The following is a 21,945-nucleotide window of genomic DNA, read 5'->3' on the forward strand; positions in this document are numbered from 1 at the left end:
GAAATGCTGCCTGAATGGGGCTTATTTTGTTAAGGAATATTTTATTTACAAAAAGAAAAGAGGGCTTTGAAAAAAAAAAAAAAATCCACATTTTTCCAGATTAGGAAACAGCAAATTACTCTGATCCATATAAAAATAGGACAAAACTTGTATAGGAAGAACAGGAGCAGAGACATTTGGAGAAAATGTTTTTTTATGTTTTTCATTTTGTTTCCAACTCATTATAGCTTTCACTCTTTAATAAGATCAATGTGTTCAAGGGTATAAGGGTATACTGTTAGTATTGTAGGTTTTATAGCAGTAAAAAAAAAAAAAAAGACTTACTAGAGGTATCATTCAAAAAGTTAGTATGTGATCTTTACATATTAAAAGTTTAGTTTTCCCCTGTTTTTATCTGTTAAGTATTTACTATCCAGTTGACTTCATCTGAATTCAAGAGATTTGAAAGAGAAAGGAATATGCTGGATTAAAGTGACTGTTCTGGTTTAAGAGGGAACGTCAAAGATCTTAGACAAAGAAATAAGAGAAGGTGGTGAAAATTACTTTAGCAAACAAGCTTTGGGGTTGCTAGACAAGAATTCTGTTATATGTCAAGTACACTTCCATCACAAACTCACTTGGTCCTTTGCTTACTGTTTCCTTTGCTTGAAATACAACTGTATCCAGAAGTCTAAATGGAACCTTAGAGTCTTTGTCTTAAGTCTGCTTTAGTGCTTTTATGTGCTGCAGTTTTTAAGTACCATTTAGTAAGACTCAATATTAAGCTGTGATATGATCAATACAACATGGTATTTCTAATGTGAACCTTTCAAACTTTGCTTAAGCTGAAATTAAATTTTTTGAGTGGCTCATTATTACGTCCAGAATACCTTTGGCCAAAAAGCCACGTGAGCATCTCACATAAGGTCCTGCTCCACTCCTTGCCTGCCATCCTGAACTCTTATGATATGTGAACAAAAAATGATTATCTATGCCAGATGTACATGTAATTCATCTCATTACTGTGAAAACTCAGAATAAAAGTTTAAACACTGTCTTTGCTCAGACATTGAGTTTTGACCAGTATGATGTTTCTCAATAAGAAAGCTGTGCTCATGAACTTGCCTTCGAAACTATAGAAGTAGCAGAGAACTTCTCAGACTTTGGATCTGAGTCTCTCATTTATGTGGAGCATTTGCTCTATTTAAGTGCTTCATCAGTTCATGTCTTTACCATGCTGCATTTATTCAAATACACTTTATTGGAATGGCTGCTAAGAGTTTTTTAATTAGCACAGTTTGTGTGACTTCCTTACTAATGGTTAAAGAGACTCTGTAGACAACATAAACATGTCTAACGTTGTGTCTTTCTGTATGGCTTACACCAGTATAGATTGTTTATGTGTCAAGTCTTGTACACCTGCTATCCTCATCTCTTGTAAAAATCCTTTGGGACAATCATAACAAAACCTTAGCTGTAAGGTTACTAATTTAGCACTAATTAGATCTTTGGCTTGGGATACCAGCCATTTGCAAGTTAAAACCTTCAGGGAAAATATTTTTGTTTTTAAATATTTTGTTTGTTTAAAAAAAAAAAACACAACAAAAAATAAACAAAACTTAGTGATGCAGCTCTCCTCTCCTCCTGATGTATTAATACACTGTGTAACTCAAAGGTTACAATTGCAACTTCTTTGGATTAATATGTTGGAGAAAAAATAACCCCCATTGTTTTTCTAATCAGTAGCTGCCAAAATTAAGACTAAATCTGTGCTGCCTTCCTTTTAATGGGCCTCCTAGGGGAAGTTTAGAAAAGCTAAGAGAACCCTCTAGCACTGCCAGTTGTGCACTTTTCTTTAAAAACAAAACAAACAACAACAAACTAGAAAATATTTAACCAAAGTTGTTCAGCTTGTGGTTGTATTTAAAATAAAACAACAAAACTGGGTAGAGAATCACAACTAAACAAAGATAGGAAATTTACCTTAAGTCACAAATTACTTGACATCTGTTTATTTCTTTTGCTTGGCTGTAAGAATTTGTTATTCTTAGCTCTAAATATGTTTTTCTTTCTGAATGTTTGGTAAGAAATAAGCTTGACAATTTTAGGCTGGCTGTACATTTCACAGGTTGAAGAAAAAGTAGATAGCTATTTAAAATGCTCCTTTATGGCTTCAGGCTGTGTACTAATCTCTTAATTTAGATGGTATATAATTGTTTTTGTGGCAGAATATAACCAAGACTGTTAAAAAATATATATTATCATTATTGAATAGCTTGGGATAAGGAAAAGAAATCTATACCATATTCTGTCAATTGAATAAGCATCCTTACTTTATAGAGGTGATTAGCTTTCATCTTTATATTTATAGCCAGAGTTCAACTTTTACAGAACATTGTGGTATACACCATATGTTAAATTAGTGTGCAGCAAATTCTTACTGGCAGCTATTGATTTTAAAGGCTTATCATAGCAGCGTATTCCAGCAGATCATTTTGTGCTGAGAGTAAGCTGAGAGAACTAGACTATCTCTGCATACTGAAGTTTGTTAGTGATTATTGGGAAGCTGAAGTAGAAGTGAAGTTGAAATATTTTGACCAAAAATAATCACTGCTGCTTTTTATTTATGTTTTGCTTTCTTGTATCTTAGGTGCAAACAGTAGGATTCTTTCAGTGTGTAATTAATACCTACGCATGCTTCCTTAATATAACAGTGTCAAAACAGAATCAGAGTTTTGCTTAAAGGGATCACTCAGAAAACCTAAACTACCATACATGATACATCATTCCCTTGGATTTGTACAGGTCTTAAGTGTTTTGGCTGCATGTACTAAATCTGATACTATGATTTCTATGTAATTCACCAACACCAGGCCTGACTCTCACAAAGGAAAACATCCAACAGAATTAACTCATGGTTTTATCTGAAGCCTGCTTTTTTAAGTTACAGCTCTGATGAAAAACCATCCATGTTCTAGAATGTTACTTGTTCCTGTGAATGAAATTCCAACTCATACAGGTAGATATGGAGCTCATAATCAAGATCCACTGATCTGTTATGAGTTATGTGTTTTGGTTTTTTTCCCTTTTCAAATAGTGTGTACTATGTAATCCTGTGCCAGAAATGCACATACAATTTAAGAGTAAGAGAAGTTCAGACGTGTGTTTTCTGTTGTGGTCTTTAATCAGGCTCTAATTTCTGAGATGAAGTAAAAATGGATATAAAATCTAATCCTTTTAATTTCTTTATAAATAGAGTCTCATGATTCTTCCTCTTGATTTAGCACTGATGGCAGCACTATCCTTTCTCTAACTCTGTTAAGAACAACAGAAATCTTTGCAGAAATTTCTAGATCTTCATATAATGAGGCTTTCAGTTTTACTGTTTTGTTGTTTGTTTTTTTTTAAGCATTTGACGAGTCCTGAGGAGTGCCAGGCACAAGGATGATCAGAGGCCTGGAAAACTTCTCCTGTAAGATAGCTGAGGAGGTTGAGAGCATTGTGATTGTTCTCCTTAGAGAAGAAAATGCTTTAGTGGGTCCTTGCTGCAGCTTTCCATTACTTGAAAGGAGTTTATGAACAGGACAGAGAGTGGCTTTTTACTGGATCCAGTAGTGACAGAACAAGGGGGAATGTTTTCAAACTAAAAGAGGGGAGATTCGGATTAGATCTCAAGGGGGAAATCTTCCCTCACAGGATGGTAAGGCACTGGCATAGACTGCGCAGAGACACACTGTTGATGCTCCATCACCAGAGATGTTCAAGACGAGGAATAATGGAGCCCTGGGCTGCTCATCCAATGCCTGGTTTAGTGATTAGTGACCCACAGCAGAGGAGCTGGAATTAGATGATCTTTGAGGTCACTTCCAACCCAAGCTATGATTCTATGAAAAATCAAGGTCAGATTAATGCATTTGTAAAGTTTTTGACAACAAGTTGATATTAAATCTTTTGTCAACATACATTCAGATTTCAAGGCCCAGTTTGTCAACAGTTATTCTGGTTTGCCATAACTCCTTTTCACCCTTTGTTTTCTGATCAACTCTATTTTCTATTAATTCTTTAAGAATAAGATAAGGCAGATCAGTAACCCTCCGTGCATGGTTTAACTTCACACTGTGCTAAAATATAAGTGTTTAACCTTCGTAATTTTACTAGGCTGTAGTGCCTACAGTGATTTTTGAGTTGAAGCATCAACTCTATTTCTTTCAGTTATGTAACTCAGACTCATGTAGTTCACATTAAAAAATAGTTTTTAGAATACTCTCTTGTACCTATGTCATTTGAATTTCACTGGCAGTTGAAATGAAGAACCAAGGGATTCTGGTTATCTTGGGATACTTTGCATACTAATCGCTTATTTAATCATACGTTTCAAAATGTTTAAGTCAAGAAGTTAAACAGGCTGTGTAACAAAATTTCTATAAGATATCCAAGAAGTGACAGTGCATGTGTCATGTTACTAACATGGCCCATTCTTCATCATCTGTAGACATTTATAGTGTTTGCTCTTTTGAAACAGCAGGATATATTTTGAAAATTATGGTTAGCAAATTGCAAAGGGAAGTAAAGCAGAAAGTTCCCAATTGAGACCTTAAATAAAACTTCCTCTTTCTAATGTGGTCCTAATGCTGTTCAGCCTTCCATTAGCAGAGACCTCTGAATAGCCATGGGCAAGCATCAAATATACAGTAGTTTATAACAGAAATATATATACTGGTAAAGTAAAAACATCATTATGCAAAGAGGAAAGATACAAAATGAAACTTGTCTTCAGGCAAAGCCTTGGTTTCTATAAGCAAATTAAACTGCAGTCTTTACTTCGTATATTGGAAACTTGTTTGTACATTTATTATTTACTTTCTTATATAGGTTGGAATCAAATAGTGGGGTGTATAGTCAGGAGTTTGAATAAAGGACCTTTGTATATGCTGAAGTATTAATGATATTTGCAGTGAGAGAAACGTTTCTAATTTTCCAAAGGAGAACGAACTGATCTAAATGTACTGAATACACTAGGAAATTGAAGTCTGTTATATTGTTAAGGCAAAAATTCTACCAGTATGGCCTGTATAAGGCCTGTATGTAGTAAAAGTGTTCCATTCAAGAAATCTAGTTAAATAGATGTTCTTGTTTGTTTTGTTGTTGTTTGTTTGTTTTGCATTTGGCATAATTGTTAATAATGCAAGCCTTGTATTGCCTCTAAAGCATTAATAAGGGGTGCAAAAGATAAGACACTCATTTAGTTTGTTGTCAATTTAATTTCAGAACCATTCACTGAAACTGCAAACAGTTATGTCATTTTGAAGTGAATGTGAACTGAAGTTGTTTAAATCAAGTAGTCTTAGGCTGGGAAACCACCAAATAATTGCATTATAGCATCTACCACATTGTGGAAGTTTGAATCTGACTGTTATGATGTTAGAGCTTCAATAATTCAATACCTTTTCAAGCTACTCAGTTAAAAACTAATCCATCTTCTTATTCATGTTTAATGCATTGTGAAACTTAATTACTCCTATTCTATACACTTGTACTAAAATATACTTGATTATGAAAAGTTAAATATTCCTTTCTGTTATTAAATCTCAACTATTTTAAATTATTTGCATTCAGATTCCACTGCCTGAAAATCTTGTGAAGGAACAGCTTATTGTGACTCTCCTGAATTAATGGTGTCTTTTCTTTATCTGATTTATTTATTGAGTCATGTGAGAAACCTCCTCTGCAAATGCTGATAAAGTGTGTTTTGTTTCTTTTTCTCTATGCACAAACTATGCAAATACTCAAGGAAGATTCTTTTACAGATGAATTGTAATGGAGAATTTGTAACAGGCCATTTTGCAGAGACGTGCTATCTCTGTGAAACAGTAAATAGTGATATCTGATTTGTTTGGCAATATTTTAGAAATAGATTGTTTTTGACCTATTTTTGACTGTATAGCTACAAAAACATAATCAGAGAAGGAAAACAAAACAAACAAACAAAAAACATATCTTAAATACTTAATCAATACAATTATAAACATGTTAATAGAGGATAAAAATTTTCCCCCACTGTAATTTCACCTGATGTACAACTAGGACCCATTTCTGGAAGTTATCTAGTATTTAGGTTAATTAGGATACAAGGCCAACAAGTAGAAGGAGTCAAAGTTTACACAGGTTTCCAAGTAAGTAAAATAAATCCTCATCAATCAGAGAATGTGACTTTCCAACTAGTTTCACTAACAGAAGTCTTACATTGAATGAATGCACATACACAATTTTTATTTTTTTTTGTATACTTGCAGATTGTCAAATTACTGTTTATTATCTGGAGGGTTATGGCTGAATCTTGTAGAAGACTGATGAACTGTACTTCAGCAACTATTTTGTAAAATTTGATCTTCCATGGTTAGGGATCAAAGAAAAGAAGGTTGCAACTGTCAGGAGAAAATGATGCACTGACATGCATTAAAGTTGATTCTTCTGAGATGAATGAGAATGTATAATGAGTGCTCTTTGATATAGTTGTTGCTATGCTTGTAGTCAGTGTCTTTAAAGCCCATATCATGTTCTGCTACACTCTTTAAATTTCTGGTGCATACAATCTAATTTATTTGACCAAGTGCTTCTACTGGGACAGAAGGTAGAGGTCATTAAATGAAAATTTATGGGGTTTACTAAGGAGACAAGATGAATGTAATTTGATGTCCAACTCCGTGACCACAACTTCTGTAATCTAATCCTAATGGCCAATAAAGCTACAGGATGCATGTGCATGAGAGGCTTCAGATTTAATTGGTAAAAACTATTTCTGGACGTAGGACTTGAGACTGAATTATTTCAGGACAGATTATACTGAAATAATCATTTTCAGTGCTGGTAGGTTCTGAGCCTTTGGATTAGAAAATAACCCACAGGAAAAGATAATTTAAAGATTTCTGTGTGCTTGAATGGGAGCAACTTTTTTTTTTTCTCAATAAAGCATCATGTAAACACATGTTTTATGAAGCTATTTGTACAAACAATGACTATTAGTTTTAAAAGAAAAGAAGTTTAATTAAGATAATGAAATCTCCTGTAAAGACATAACTTCATGCCTTTTGAGCACTGTTTGAACAATGCTTATCTGAGATAAGCATTTCAGTGCTCTGATGCAGCTGTTTGCTTCTTTACTGTAATCCATTTCAGGAACATTCACTGAATTATTCTCTAAATACCTTTATTTATATGTGGATCATAGTTTACATAAATACTTTTCTGGGTTTAAATATATTAGTAACTAGTAGTGAACATGGCCTTGCAGTCCTCAATAGAATTAATGAATCATGGAATCAACAAGGTTGGAAAAAAACCTTCAAGACCATCCAGTTCAACTGTTCACCTATCACCAGTATTTTATTTATTGTTTTTGTTCTTGAGGGGCAACCAGCCCTCCTGGGCCACTTCACCATTCAGGACTGAATCCCAAGAGACACCCCCTACCAGGGTCCTGAACAGATTGAAGTTTACCCTCTGTCTAAGTTCAATGTACCAGTTTTTCCTGGGCCCCCTTGTTACTTTTCCAAGAATTGATAACTCTACCATTATGTGGTTGCTTTCTCCAAGACAGCTCCCAACCTCCGCATCTCCCACTAGTCCTTCTCCTGGATTAGGATCCATAGATGAGATTCATCAGCAGACATCAGGCCAAGCACCAAGTAAACTGCCCCATGGTAAAACAAGCAAAAAAACAACCCACAAGCTAATTACAATTGAACCAGCCACTAAGCCTTGTATTTATAAGATGGGTTTCCCTCCCTGCCACTGAATAGACAGAGAAAAATATAATCTGTATGTCCTTGTCCACTAAAAGTTCAGTACCCTGAAGTCCTTTTTGACAATCCTCAGGCTTCTCGCTGCAACTTCATTGATGCCAGCCTGAACTATCAATAAAGGGGGCAATATCTATCAGAATATCAGAACTATCAATCTGAGGGGCAAATTATGCTAGGAGGTTTCCTAGAAATGTCCCTGACCCAGGACCCAGGATATCAGCACACTTCCTTATGGATAGTGTTAGATCAACATATGGGGACCTCTGTTTGTCTAAGAAGGGTGTCACCTATGATAATCACTCTTCTTTCCTTATGTGTGGAGGCAGCCTTGAGGTGTGGAGTTGGCTGCCTCACTCTAGCAATATTTTTTTACTCTGCCGTAATTGTGCTTTTCCAGGTAAATTTTTTCAGATACTTTGGAACAAAGAAATGAGGATTATCAAAATCCATGCATATAGTGGAATTTTGGTAGAACTAAAGTCTTCCAAGAAAATTATATTCTGAATTAATTAATTAGTCAGTAGGGAATAGCGTAGGATGAACTATAAGACGTTGATTCAGAAGTTCGTCACATCTACAAGTATTTTGCTATTAATATCTTTTTAAAATCAATATAATGTCACCCAGTGGCTTCTTATCACTCTTCCTCTTTCCTACAGCATAATGATTGAATACTAATATTGTTTGCTGATTAATTTGCCGCTCATAAACTGCACCAATTATGTGTCTGGCTCCACCATAGCTGTCTGCCAGAATAACTTGCACATTTAAACAGAATGGCAAATTTAGTGTATCAATTTATTGACTTTTATTCTAACATATAAATATTATTCTATATTATTCTATATTATATTATTCTATAACATACTGTATTATTCTATAAAATAAATACAAATTTGAGTTTACTTCTCTGGTTCTCAAAGAGCTACTTGCTGAGGAAGAGAAAACAAAGAGTGTGATACTATTTACAGTTTCTTACAAGGATTCTGCTAGAAGTCTGAATAACTTCATCTGCATTGCAAAACCCTAACTAGTTTATTGACTGAACTGAGCTAGTTTTGGTTGCATAGTAATAAGATTGTAGGAACTGAAAATTCAGTCAAGTGCATGTTATCTAAACCTTTTTATCATATTAAGCTGTATTCTCTTCTGTGTGGAATGGCTTTTCATTGTACCTTACAGAACCACATTTAAAGTTATAAAGTGATTTTTCTTCAAATGAAAAAAAAAAAAAAAAGAAAAAGAAAAAGTCAGCCTTATAGTAAAATTATGCCAGCTTATTTCTTAGGCAATCTAGAATGGAAGTTGAAACCACCGTTATAATGTTGTCACTAAAGATCTAAAAGGTTCACTCAAGAGGATGAAGATCCCATTTAGAAAGACTCAAAGAGGGGTGGATATAGCCTTGATATTCATTGCAGTGCTCCACATTGTTCATATTTCATTATGTGACTCAAAGTAGTGTATTATTTTTGGGTTGAATTAAAGCTGTCTGACATTGTCTGTCCTCTGATCTGATATGTAGAATTTCCATTTTCTTTTTTTGTGGAAATCAGAAAGTAAATAACATTACTTAGAAGACATGTTCAAATGCATAAATGTGTTGTTCTGGATGTACATAATCCCTTTTAATGAGAAGGTAGATTACTTCTGCAGTACTAAGAAAGATGAAGTAAAACAAAATATGCATCATTGTGATTTCTAGAACTAAATGAGATTTGAAAATTTATCTGCATGTGACAGAAATCTATATTCACCTTTCCTGATCACTGCATAGCTATAATTTCTCAGCATTATGAAATGATGGGAAAGGAATGAGTCTTTAGTCTGTACTTACTGTGCTGGCTTACTCATCTCTAGCTTTGATGTCTCTGAGAAAATCTTCACCAAACATAGTGATATTCTTTTCTATTAACGGTCTCTTCCTTTCTTTCACTTCTTACTTTAACAAAACTGATTTAAATTGCTGATGGAGGGAGTTCTGTTTCTCCCTTCTGGTTTACTGTATGAAAAATGTGTCCAACAGAAAGCAATAGAGTGTAAAGTATTTAACTCTTTCTATTTAACTAGTTATGTCTAGCAAACTAGGAGGAAAAAAAATGCCTTTAAAAATATAGTGATTTCCACAGTGGGCAACGGAGGGTGACAAACTGCACTGGCTGGCAGGTTTTCCTCTTGCGTGTAATTTAATGAACACGTATTGGCAGTGAACAGGTGAAGATATTGGGTGCCAGTGATAATAGAAAAATTTTGTCTGCTTATCCATTGTCAGTCCTATTTCTTGGTTTACAGAGATGTAGAAAATTCTCCTGGTACAGTATTTGGCAGAGGCAATGAAAATGTCCAGGAAAAAAAAAAAAATTGTTTTGTCCCTGTTATATGTAATACATTTATTAAATAAAGTAATGATTATGGGGGTAGCATGACAAAATCATTAAATTACTTTTATCTTACTGCCTGGAGAATAAGAATTAATAACATGTTATTTTACGATGAATAAACTAAATGCCTATATTTTTTTTACACAGCATGTTGAGAAAGTGATGTTAGGTCTCTCTGTACTGTGATTTAATTATGAAACTATTCTTCCACACTTAACTAGGAAATTCTCATAATGACACTACAAAGGATGTAGTGTAATCCTGAGGTATGTAAGGAATCCTAACAATACTTTTTAATATATTCATGTACTTGTTCAATACTCAAGTCAGTATTTCTTGTTTTCTAATGCCTTTTTTTTTTTTATCTTTCATGTATCTTGCTAGTTATCTCTGTGTTCTCAGTTGCCTGCAATGAGATAGAATCAGCTATTTGTTTAAGACAGAATCCATGACAGTTACATAGTTTTGAAAGCCATGTGTTGTCCAGAATGACATGGTAAATTAAAAGTTAAGGTATCAGAACAATGGTTTCTAGTAGAACTACAGAATGACATGGTAAATTAAAAGTTAAGGTATCAGAACAATGGTTTCTAGTAAAACTACTTTTACTAAGTAAAAAAAAGAGATTTAGTTTTGCACTTTGAAAAAAAATTTTTTTACAATTTATTCCATCATTTTTTCCCCCTCATAGTTTACAATTATTTCCAGCCTAAACTTAGCAAATATATAAATGTTAGTCAATTTTTTATCACCGGTTTTGCATTATAAGCTCCATTTTGTTTTGCAGTCAACTCTGAATTAGAGCACACAGTTGATTTGAGTTGAGTTTAATGCCTGTGGTGGTCTTTCCAGTTACCTGACTGACTGTCTCCTTTTTACAGCAGAGTCAACTTCTTCAGATCTCCATTAGATATTCATATTTTTGTTTTATAATATACTTTAGTCAAATTATGTATGATTTATCTCCTGGCTATCATAGCTTAGCAAGCACTATTAACTTTTCACACAAGGATAAGAGAAGTTTACTTTTGTAATTAGAAAACAGCCAAAATGTGATATTCTAGACAGTGGGAAAATAAGTAAAATGGGAAAATAAATCAGTTGTTTCAGAGTATGTCTTAAACTTCAGAGGAATATTATTATTTATGTTTAAAAGCACATATGTTTTTTAAATGTTTTAGATAATAGAAATAGAAATACAAAATTAATTAGTACTTTATTGGATATGTTGATAAGATTTCAGCAGTGAGTACTCTTAATTCTCTAAAGTTTAGGAAAATAAACTACTAAATCGCAGTATACAAAGAAAATTGAAGATCCAAGCCAAGCAAATGTAAAAGCAAGGGCATTGAAAGCTAAATTTAAAATTCTAGGTTTCTCTATGGTTTTTTTTGTTTTGTTTTGTTTTGTTTTGTTTTTTTCACTGAGCCAATACTGCCTAGTCTCATTTGGTGGGAAATTGTTTGAAGTCCCTCAATATTTCATTTAAAAGGTTTTACAATGTGTTTCCTTTAGTCGTGTAAAATCTTTCTTTCTGTCTACAAATCTCACTCACATAAATAATTAGAGTTGTTGGTCCCTGAGGGCATCTGAAGTGTTGCAATACCCTTTCCTGGGAAAGTCTCTGGAAGGGATAATGACTTAAATGTATACAATGTTTTTTGTACAGAAAGATCCCTAAGTGACGCAACAGCATAGCAAAACTGCATAGTCTTTCAGAACAGAAAGTGAAGGATGAATTTGCTTAGTTCTTTTGAGTGTTCTAAACTTGCCCATCTTGCTGCTCTGGTCCTGATTTCCTATTTTCTGAAAATCTACTTGTGCCTTTAGGCATTTCCATACTGCAGAGTGCAGGACAGACATTATTCAAGTAGCTCTGAAAGAGTAGTAATTCTTTCCAGGCAGAAAAGCGTTAGGGAAAATTACAGTAGAAGTATATTGGTGATTCTTTAGGCAGCACTAATTAGCAGCACACTGAGAGAGCTTTTTAACTCTTTTGGCATTAGATTGCTTGTTCAGAGAACTTTCTACAACGCCACTTGGCTTATACTGGCTTATACTGAAATGTCTATTATTTTTCCAAGTGAGTGAAAACAAGATGAGGAGAGAAAACTACACCGAATACAAAACACAAACTTAGTATTTGGTGCAAGTGTAGTGCCATTGGAAATAACTGCTCTGGCATCTTTATGTCATTCTAGATTGTTTTGAGAAGTAGCATTGTCATTGTAAGCAGGAAGAGGGCTGTATGGGAAGACTAATTACTTTTATTATTACTTTTTATTACTTTTGCATATAGGATGCGCAGACAGATTCAGTGCAATAAGTATTTTTGAAAGAAATTTATGCCAAAATAATGGAAAAGAGAAGGTTTAACCTTACCTAGCTTATTATTGAAAGTTAAAACATCTAAGCTTCTTTTTTTTTTCTCTCTTTCATTTATAATGATTGGAGGGGCATAAACATCATGACATAAATTATCTTACTCTACCTCCATTATTAGGGAATACATGGAGTTCAGTAAGGTATTCTAAGCAAGATGCCTGACTTTTAAATGGATAGTGTCAATGTATAATGAGTTTCAGCTGATGAGTTTTTTTGACTGACATTTTAATGATAACTACCAGAGATAGCTGGCTAACTGTTTTTTAGATGGAGCACTTTCAATATATAATGAAAGCCTGTAACTAGTTTGGGGCACTATCCCAGAGCCACACTTTCTGTATATAAAACCAGAGTAGATAAGATTGTTCATTTACTATTGGTTTTCTGTCTTTACTATAAGGAATGGATTTTTCTGGTCTGCCACTATGGTAATACGTAAAATATAAAGGTAATTAGCTAGTAAGATTAATCTGAGACATTAAACTAGCAAATAATTTGAAAAAACAAGTACTGTTATTCATGATGAATGCTATGCTGAATTGAAAAAGACAAGATAAGTTTGTCAGGTGTAAATAATTTATTAATTGGAAGCACCCTTACCCATATAGTTACTGCCTGGTACATATTTTCCTCTGAGTGATTGTCTTATGTTCAAAAAATTGCAACTCATTACTCCAAACATACAAGTATTTTCACAGTTCACAAATACAAAACTCAAGTATCTTGATAAGATTTCTTTAAATAAATAAATAGATGTACTACCAACACAGCTTTAATGACAAGCATCATTATGGGAACTCTTATCTTTTAGTTCTGTAGTCATGAAACCTTTAACTGTTCCATGCGAACTTTTATTTTCTGACAAAAAGAGGCACCATACCAGTGCAGAAAATTTCCAAAGATGTTTTCAAGTTTTAGACTAATTCAGAAACCAAGTAGAAAAATAAAGTAGACACATAGTATAAGCTTGCTGTAATCAAATTTAAATTAAAAAAAGCAAAAAAACCACCTGAACTTGATGGAGAAAACCATTTGCAGGTCCCTATCATAAAATTTCAGCTGAGTATGGTTTATAAAGATGTGGAGGGAAAGGAAGATTTTATCTACCACAGTTTCTTGCCTCTGTTACTTGTTTGCAGCAGATAAGCCACAGAACGAGGGGGAAAAGTTTTTCATCTACCTAGAAAATAAACACTCAAACTGTGGGATGATACATCCTACTCCGAAGAAAGAGGAATAGTACCAGGCACTTTATTTAAGGTTTATGTTCATAATGTGAGCCTGAGGTGAATGTGTGTATTTCACTGCTATGTCACTTTGCTTAATTAACTTTTCCTACGCAATGTACTATTTAATAATTACATTTGTAAATGAGTGTAAATTGAAGTACTGAACTAGCAGGGTACATAGAGAATTTCCTCCCCAGAGCCAATGAAAACTTTCTCAAATAACTGTCTAGAAATTTCACTTCTATAGTAAAACCTTGAACACATCACAGCCATCTTTCTTGTTTTTTCATTGTTACAGATTCCTGAAGGATTCATAAAAGATCCCTGAAAGTAGAATATGTTCCATAATGTAAAGAAAGGCAAATAACAGAAAGAAAGAACAGATATTTTTGATTCTTTGAGCTGGATCAACATTTTCTTATTACATTTTTGTCATCTCATTTAAAGCTAAATAAGTAAGGTACACTTGATGGAGAATCTGAGAACTGTAGTACGTTATGATAACTAACCCAGTTTCTATTGAATGTAGCTACAGAAATCTCTAATTTTTCAAATGACAGTTTCTTTCCTTATTTTCACTACTGAAATCATATATGAAAAAAATCCTTAGTTTACCTGACAGACAATTAGTTGAGGTCCTGGATCATAGGATAATAAGAATATAATATAAAACATGATAAGCAAAAATCATTTAAGTCTTCTTGTATTCTGCTTTTGGAGTTAACAAAAATATCAAACGTTTCTTACATGCTTACTATGCTACATACAGTATCACTTCTGCAATGATAAACTATCCCTTTGATATTCTTTTGGGAAGAATCTTAAATGTTTTTACTTCCTTATCCTAACTAGGCTATTTAGAAAACTGTTATGGATTTGAATCTTAACAGCTTGAAATCTTCTCCTAGTTTCCAGTTTAAATTTATTCATGAGCCATTTATGTGTCAATAATACTCATAAACTTCAAGAAGGCAGTTCTAGTTGAATATTAGTTGTATTTGAAATGTCATTGTATCTTAATTATGGTGGAGGGAGTGGGTGCGGGTGAGGAGGAGGAGGTGGAGAGTAAGCATTCTAAAGCATGAATTTACCATTTTAAAGCATTTTATCATGTAATAATCTTATGCTCAGAGTCTTGCCAAGAGCAAATAAAGAACAGTTTTAACACAGAACTGAGGATTTATTGTTAGTCTAATTAAAATTTTAATAGTCTAATCAAAATAATCTTTTATTTGTAGTCATGCTCCTTTTCCCACTGTTCTTTTGATACAAAGATAATTTTAATCTACCTCAAGAATAGGAAAGGTGTTTATGAAAGATCATCAGTGTCCTGAGGTCTCTTCCTGTGATGATTAGTGGGAATTTCTCACTCTCATATTTGACTCATGTTGGGGCCATTTAATATTTTTTTTCTTAATGTTTTGCTTACTTTGTCTTTATTTTCATTGGTCTTCTGTTAACATTTTGTTATTTACCTATATTTGATAATATCTAAATTTATGCAGGGAGTGACACTGACCCCCATCAATACAGAAATGCCAATGCATATCTGCTTATTTTGTTGTTTTCAGTCATGAACCATTATTTTTTTATGCGCATTGGTGTATATGCAAAGTTATTTGGTGCATTCCTAGTGGTTTACAAAAATGTACTTTGTTTTTACACAGGACATAAATTAGCCCAAGTGTTGCATCTTTTCCTCTAAAGAAAGCAATGTATCCAGGCAAAATTGTGATTATAAAGATCATATAACGCTCATAGTGATTGATTTGTGTTGAGAAATGCATTTGGAAGTATTACATATGGCTATTCACTAAGAAACAGAGTTTAAAGCTTCCTTTCCTTCTAGGGCAATAAAGCCTGTATGTGAATGGGGTATTAAATTTTGCACAAAACAACCTAATTTTGTCTTGTCTCAGAGAAAGAATAAATATTTAATGATGCTCAAACTTCTTAATTGAACAGCAATGGATCATTTCTTATATATTGGCCTAGCTCTCATTTTTACATGAACAATGCATCTGTGGTTCATGGAAGTGTACTTCCAGGCTCACTATCTGTTTTGTGTTTTTACTTTTTCTTTGAAACTATGTGCTCCATTTCCTAGGATAGTGATTGACAATGTGATTTTTATGAAGTATCTTAATGTATTTATGCATTGATGCTCCTTTCTTTCAGGATTCCTTCTTAAAAGTAATATGTTATTTTAATAACTAGTAATTTGCTATTCAAGAAGAGCAATTATTAGTCTTAGCATTGAGGAGTGAGATTCCTACAAGAATTTACTCTCTTTTACTGCCAAGGGCAGAGATTGAGTGAGCTGGTGAGGAAGGTTCTTAAAAGTTTTTCTTCCTTGAAGTGTCCACTATCTGATTTGGTTAGACCTTCTCCCTCTTTTTGCAGAGAATCATTTGTAATCTTTGAAAACATAGCATAGGCCTCTCCAAAAGTCGTCTCAACTACTAAACATTACTTTTCAACATAGTCATCACTATTAGCTATATATATTGTAGCCAGCAATGAACAAGTGCCTGCATGCTGGGCTCATAACAATCTGCACCTGCAGAGGTTAGCTTTTGTCACTGATATCACTGCTGAAATGTACCACCACACACCCTCTCACTGTGCTCACATCCACTGTTTGGTCTCCATAAACATTTAGCAAGCATCAATGAATAGCAATCATAATTTTTTTTTCCCTTGTGGAGAAGTTTGATGGCACACCTTTGCTTCATACATGTGTGCTGTTTATCTTGCTCCACAGCTGCTGCTCTGAACAGCTTTTCTTGTATTTCCACACACGTGTTGGTGTCAGGTGCTGTTTTGTCAGTCTGCCCCTCTGCTGCTTGCTATCCATTGAATGGTAACAAAATTTAACAGAATATCGGTGGGAATATCTTTGTATTTCTAGGGAATGTTTGGGAAAAGAATCAGTGAAAATAATATTCTGTGTACTTCTGAGGTCTTTGTGTTGCTCAGAACTAATTCTTCAATTGCAGTTTAGGAAACTTGATCAGGTAAAACATTTGTGACATCCTTTTTCTAACAGGCAAGCAGAAGTCTTTCCATTCCACTTTGTCAGTCATGGTCCATGAAATACCATGGTCCACAAACACCTCTCTTTTGCTTATCTTAAAATCAATGCTTCTTAAGATCAGTGGTATAATTAATGAAGACATTTGTGATAACTTTTACTATCTAATCTGATAGATTTGCATTTTTAGCAGATGTCTGTGTTAGCTTTGTAGATCCTGTGCTGCCATTTACTGTGTGACAAATTGCTGAGATTCAAAATCATTAAGGTGCTCATTAGGAAAAAAAACAACAGTAGTTTGGTCAGATACAAGCAACCTTGAAAGATGTAGAAGTCCTATTCAGTTTGTTATCTGGCCTTTCTGAGTGGCAGTAGGCTTCCCTCGTACTAGTTGGTAAATGAGTAGCAGGAAAAGCAATTTTTGCAAACATACAATTAAAAACTCAGAGAAACTTATGGTTCATATTTACTCTCTAATTTTTTTTTAATTAAAGAGTTTAATTAATTTAATTAATTAATTTTAATTAAATTTATTTTAATTAATTTATTTTATATTGCATCGTATTAAAGCTTGCATTTGTTTTTTCATCTTTCAAAATTTTTTACCAAAATTAATAAAGCAGAAGTCTTTTTGTTAATAATGTTAGAAATTTATTTAATGTTTACTGGAAATGTATGTTATGAATTGCATTTTTTTTTCTCTCTGAGCCTTTTTACTGAATGACTTATACTGTATCTTAAAATCTGTTGTCAACTTCTTCAGATTTTATGAAAAAATAAATACAGGTAGTTGTCCCAGATGCAGTTTATTTTTTATCCCATAATTATTTGCATAAAATCTGTTTTCTTCTTCTGTGTATATTCATACTTTGTTATGTAATAGTATTATCTTTATACACAAATGTTTATCGCAACTTTTCCACTTACGATTTTTTTTACTTTTATGTAGGCTGCTCCAAAAGTAATGCCTTCTAATTAATTACATTAGCCCGTGTAGTCAGAGGTGGATATTGGGGTTATGACAGTTGAGGTTGAATTTTCCTACTAGCATTTCATTACATTTTGTTGCTCTGTGACAGATGGCAGCAGAGGGGCAGTCTTACAAAATAGCATATGACAAGGAAGTGCCTATGAAGCAAAGTTGTGTCACCCAGTTTATTAATGCATAAAAAATTGATGCAACTGAAAAGTGTGCCTGGCAGCCAGTTATGAATGACATTCATCACAAGTCAATGCTTATTCATATTGTTGTTATTAACCTGGGTGTCAAAACAGTGTAATTTCAGCAAATTCACAGATGACACCCCATTGGGACAGGTGGTTAATGTGTTGTGGAGGGCTGCCATTCAAAGGGTGCTGAACAAACTGGTATAATGTGTTAACAAAGGTCTTATAAATTTCGAAAAACACAAACTCCACACGCTGGTAGTGACTGGGGGCAGATTCTCAAGAAAATAGCTTTGTGTAACATGCCTACTTTTACTGGTTGGCAGGAATTATAAACATAAGACAGCAACATAAAAATATAGAATGAAATAATCATTCAAATAGGAATGAAATTTTAAAGGTCATCTAGTCTGACTGCCATGCAATGAAGAGCTGCCCTTCCAACTCAAAGGATTCTATGGTTTCACAATAACAAAGGGGAAGGTATAGTTCTAAATTATTAATGTCTTCCAGATATTGTCAAAAGCACTCTGATGAATGCTGTTAAATCTTAATTTTTCAGTAAACCTGCAAGACTTTTAGGAAGACAAAACACGATGATTGAAAGACATTTTAGCAATGACTTAAAAATAAATAACCTTTAAATTCTATCATTTCTAGTGATGACTTCCATTCTGGAGGCACAAGTAGTACCTATTAAACAAGAACAGAGTGATGTACTGTGAATTTTGAGGAAAGTCTAACATAAATCTTAATTTCATCTCACAAATAAGAAAATATTCCTGGAGTAAAAAGATAAAAAAGTAACAACAAGAATAGAAAACAAACTAACTCTTGTCCCCATAAACATATAAATTATATGGAACAAAATAGAGCTTTCATGTTATAAACAAGAAGACTAGCTGCAACAGAATCAGTGATGAGCAATAAGAAAATATTCCCCTTAAAAACATTGGAATACCATTAGAGAATTAATCAAATCAATAATTATTTTTAGTAACTCCTTTTACCAGATACTGCATTTTGTAATTATTAATGCTATTAATAACTATTAATAATTTTTTCCTCTCTAACATTTCTTAATAAGTCTATTCACAAGAGCAGCTAGGGCCTACACAAAGCTAGAAAGAATACAAAATTATTTCATTTTCTTTTAAATATTTGAAAAAGAAGTATTATTATAAATATGCTTTCCAATCAGTAGTATAAAGGTGTGTCAAAGTGAGCTGCAGAAATTTACAGAATATCAAAAGAGATAATAAGATTAATAGCTGGAATTAGATAGTAAAAATAGTAATGAAAAATGGTGAGACTCCATATTCCATATTGAATAGGGAATGTAGAGATGTATGAAGAAGGGGTTTGTCACAGCAAGCAGTGTAAGTCACTCTCTAGCTGAATTTTCTTTCTATTGTAAGTAAAATCTAAGGCTCTTTGTGAAGAATCACCATATGATAGTTAAAGGGGAATCATAATGTTTATTCAAAGGCAAGAGTAAGTATTTCATGTCTATTTTGATATAATCAGAAAAAGAATGATGGAAGTGATGATAAGGTATGATCTGATATTGCATATTCGATACACAGAACACTGTAAAATATCTTGTTATTATGAAGAATGTGTTTGCAAGGATTTTGAAAAAAGAATCTTAGTCACTAATCAGGAAAGAAAGCCAGAGGTGTAAGTGTGCATTATCACTTTTTGTACTTGATTCAGAGACTTCACTTCAGACATAATTAATATCCTTTGCACCGTTTCTTTTACAGTAGTGATAACTAAGCATCTTTGTAAGAGTTCTATAGATGTCAAAGTTAAGTAATGAAGAAAACAGCTTGGACCATGCTACTAATTTTCCTTTTTAAAATATTCTTTTGTAAGATTTTGGGGGAACCAGGAAAATCCAGCATGCATCACTTAATAAATATTAGTATAGATATGTAAATAAGCAGTTGCAGTGGAATTGTCAGTTCACAGCCTGAACAGTGTACTGAGTGCCTGGAGCTAGGGTAGCCTACACCCACTCTTCCTCTCTCTCTCCCCATCTCTGTGGTGCTTCTGGGAGCATATATGCAGTCAGAGTCTACATGGTTCTCCTTCCTGCACCTGAGTCTGAACTGGAGAAGCTTCATTCCTCATTTTACCCTTTTTACCAAACTGTTGCTAATTTCTGTTTCTTTGATATCTTGTTATATAATGCCTGTATCTCAAATAAAGGCTTTGTTTGCTTTACAGTAGTGATGGATAGCCTGCAGATCCAGGACAGGCCAATGCCAAATTCAAGTGAAATAGTAACATTTGGAATATTCCAAGATGATAAAGATTCATGGAAATCACAGACTTCAGGGGAAAAAAACGAAAAAAAAAAAAAACAAAAAAAACCCCACATAGATATAAATGAACTCCCTGTTGTCAGGAGAAACAAGATACCATGGGATTATTGTGTTATTCCATCAGTTTTTCCAACGAGCAAAGAAAGGTCTCTTGTTTGAAAGCCTGGAATATGTGGGTTTTTTTGGTTTTTTTTTCGTTATCGCTTATGGTGTTGGACTCCTCATATGGAGGAGTGAATGAATGCAGAGAAGGCAATAAATAAGTAATTAACTTGCCACAGTATCTCTGGAAAAGTCAATATACTGACAAAGTGACTACAAGTATAGCTGGTGACAAAAAAAATGTTGCATATATCATACAATGTAATGCTGGCCAGTCAAATTGCATTGAGACACAAAGTAGTGATGGGAGGATACACTTCAGACCAAGAGGAGTTGTTTCCAGATAATTTTCAATGTTCCTTTGAAAGTCTTGGGTAATTCCAGGTCCCATCAGAAATCTCTGTGAGAGATTACTGTGGACTCTGAATGTAATATCAAAAGGAAAATATATTTGTAAGTGTCCTTAAAAGAATGTTCAAGAGTTTTTAAATATCTATTGGACCATGATGGACTATGTATAAATAACTTATAGTAAATGGAAATAATAGTTTTCCATTTTTCCACTTCTAAAGTAAGGTGGAGCAATATGATGAAAATCCTTAATAAGATTCAGGATGGCTTATTTTGCCTTTGATGTTATTTTGGACTTCACAGTTCCAGTGGAATTGTAGTCTTTCCTTTCCTGTAAGACTCCAGAGATATGTTCAGTGCTTTGAAATGATTGCAAATAATCCATTTATTAGCAAGTATTTATTTATGTGTTTATGACTTAATTTTCAGGCCATTCAATGAAAACTGTACTTTACAGTTCATTTCTCAAGCAATCCGGGAATGAATTATAGTGTCATTAAAGCTGGAGTGGCAGAATACACAATTAATGAATTGCAAAAGTATGCTGGTAAAGCATTGCTATGAGATTAATAAAGCTGCAATGCAATTCAAGGTGGAATTTCTATTCTGAGAGAAAACCTGTGTCACTCTTAGTCATATTTCTGTGTTAATGTAGTATTTCAGGTTGATTTTAAGAGTAGCATCAAACTTTCTACATACAAGGTCTACCCCAAAGGTAATGCCTCCTATTTTATTATGTTGGTTCACAACATCAGAGGCAAATGTTAGTGGTATGGCCATAGAGGGTGAACCTCCTTAACAGTATCCTGCTACACTTTGTTGCTCTCTGACACAAGGCTGCAGAGGGACAGAAAAAATGGCACATGACATAGAAGTGCACATCAAGCAAAGGCGTATCTGAATTCATCCATGAGGAAAAATACTGATCAATTTGCAGACCAGCACAGTGAGGTTGTGGGTAATGTGTTTCAGCAGTGGTGGCAGTGACATGAAGCAGTAGGAATGTTCTGGACAGCCATGCAGATTTTCATGAGAGCAGCATGCAGGCCCTTGTTATTCCTGGCAAAAATGCATAGCAAATGGTAGTGACTATGTTGAAAGCCAGTGCTTTATAGCTGAGAATTTTCTCTATGAAACAGTGATATTTCACTCTTTGTAGATATGTTTCCTTATAGTCTCCATGGA

At 33.8% G+C, this 21,945-nt stretch overlaps 1 long non-coding RNA gene across 1 annotated transcript in view; it reads left to right on the forward strand.

Annotated features, from left to right (window-relative positions):
- LOC107315167 (uncharacterized) overlaps nt 1–21,945 on the forward strand; it is a 126,859-nt gene that overhangs the window by 94,387 nt on the left and 10,527 nt on the right. The gene's annotated exons all lie outside the window — the stretch shown is intronic.

This window comes from Coturnix japonica, chromosome 5 (genome assembly GCF_054131305.1).
Source record: "Coturnix japonica strain WE chromosome 5, WE-NBRP24, whole genome shotgun sequence".
NCBI classification, from domain to species: Eukaryota; Metazoa; Chordata; class Aves; order Galliformes; family Phasianidae; genus Coturnix; species Coturnix japonica.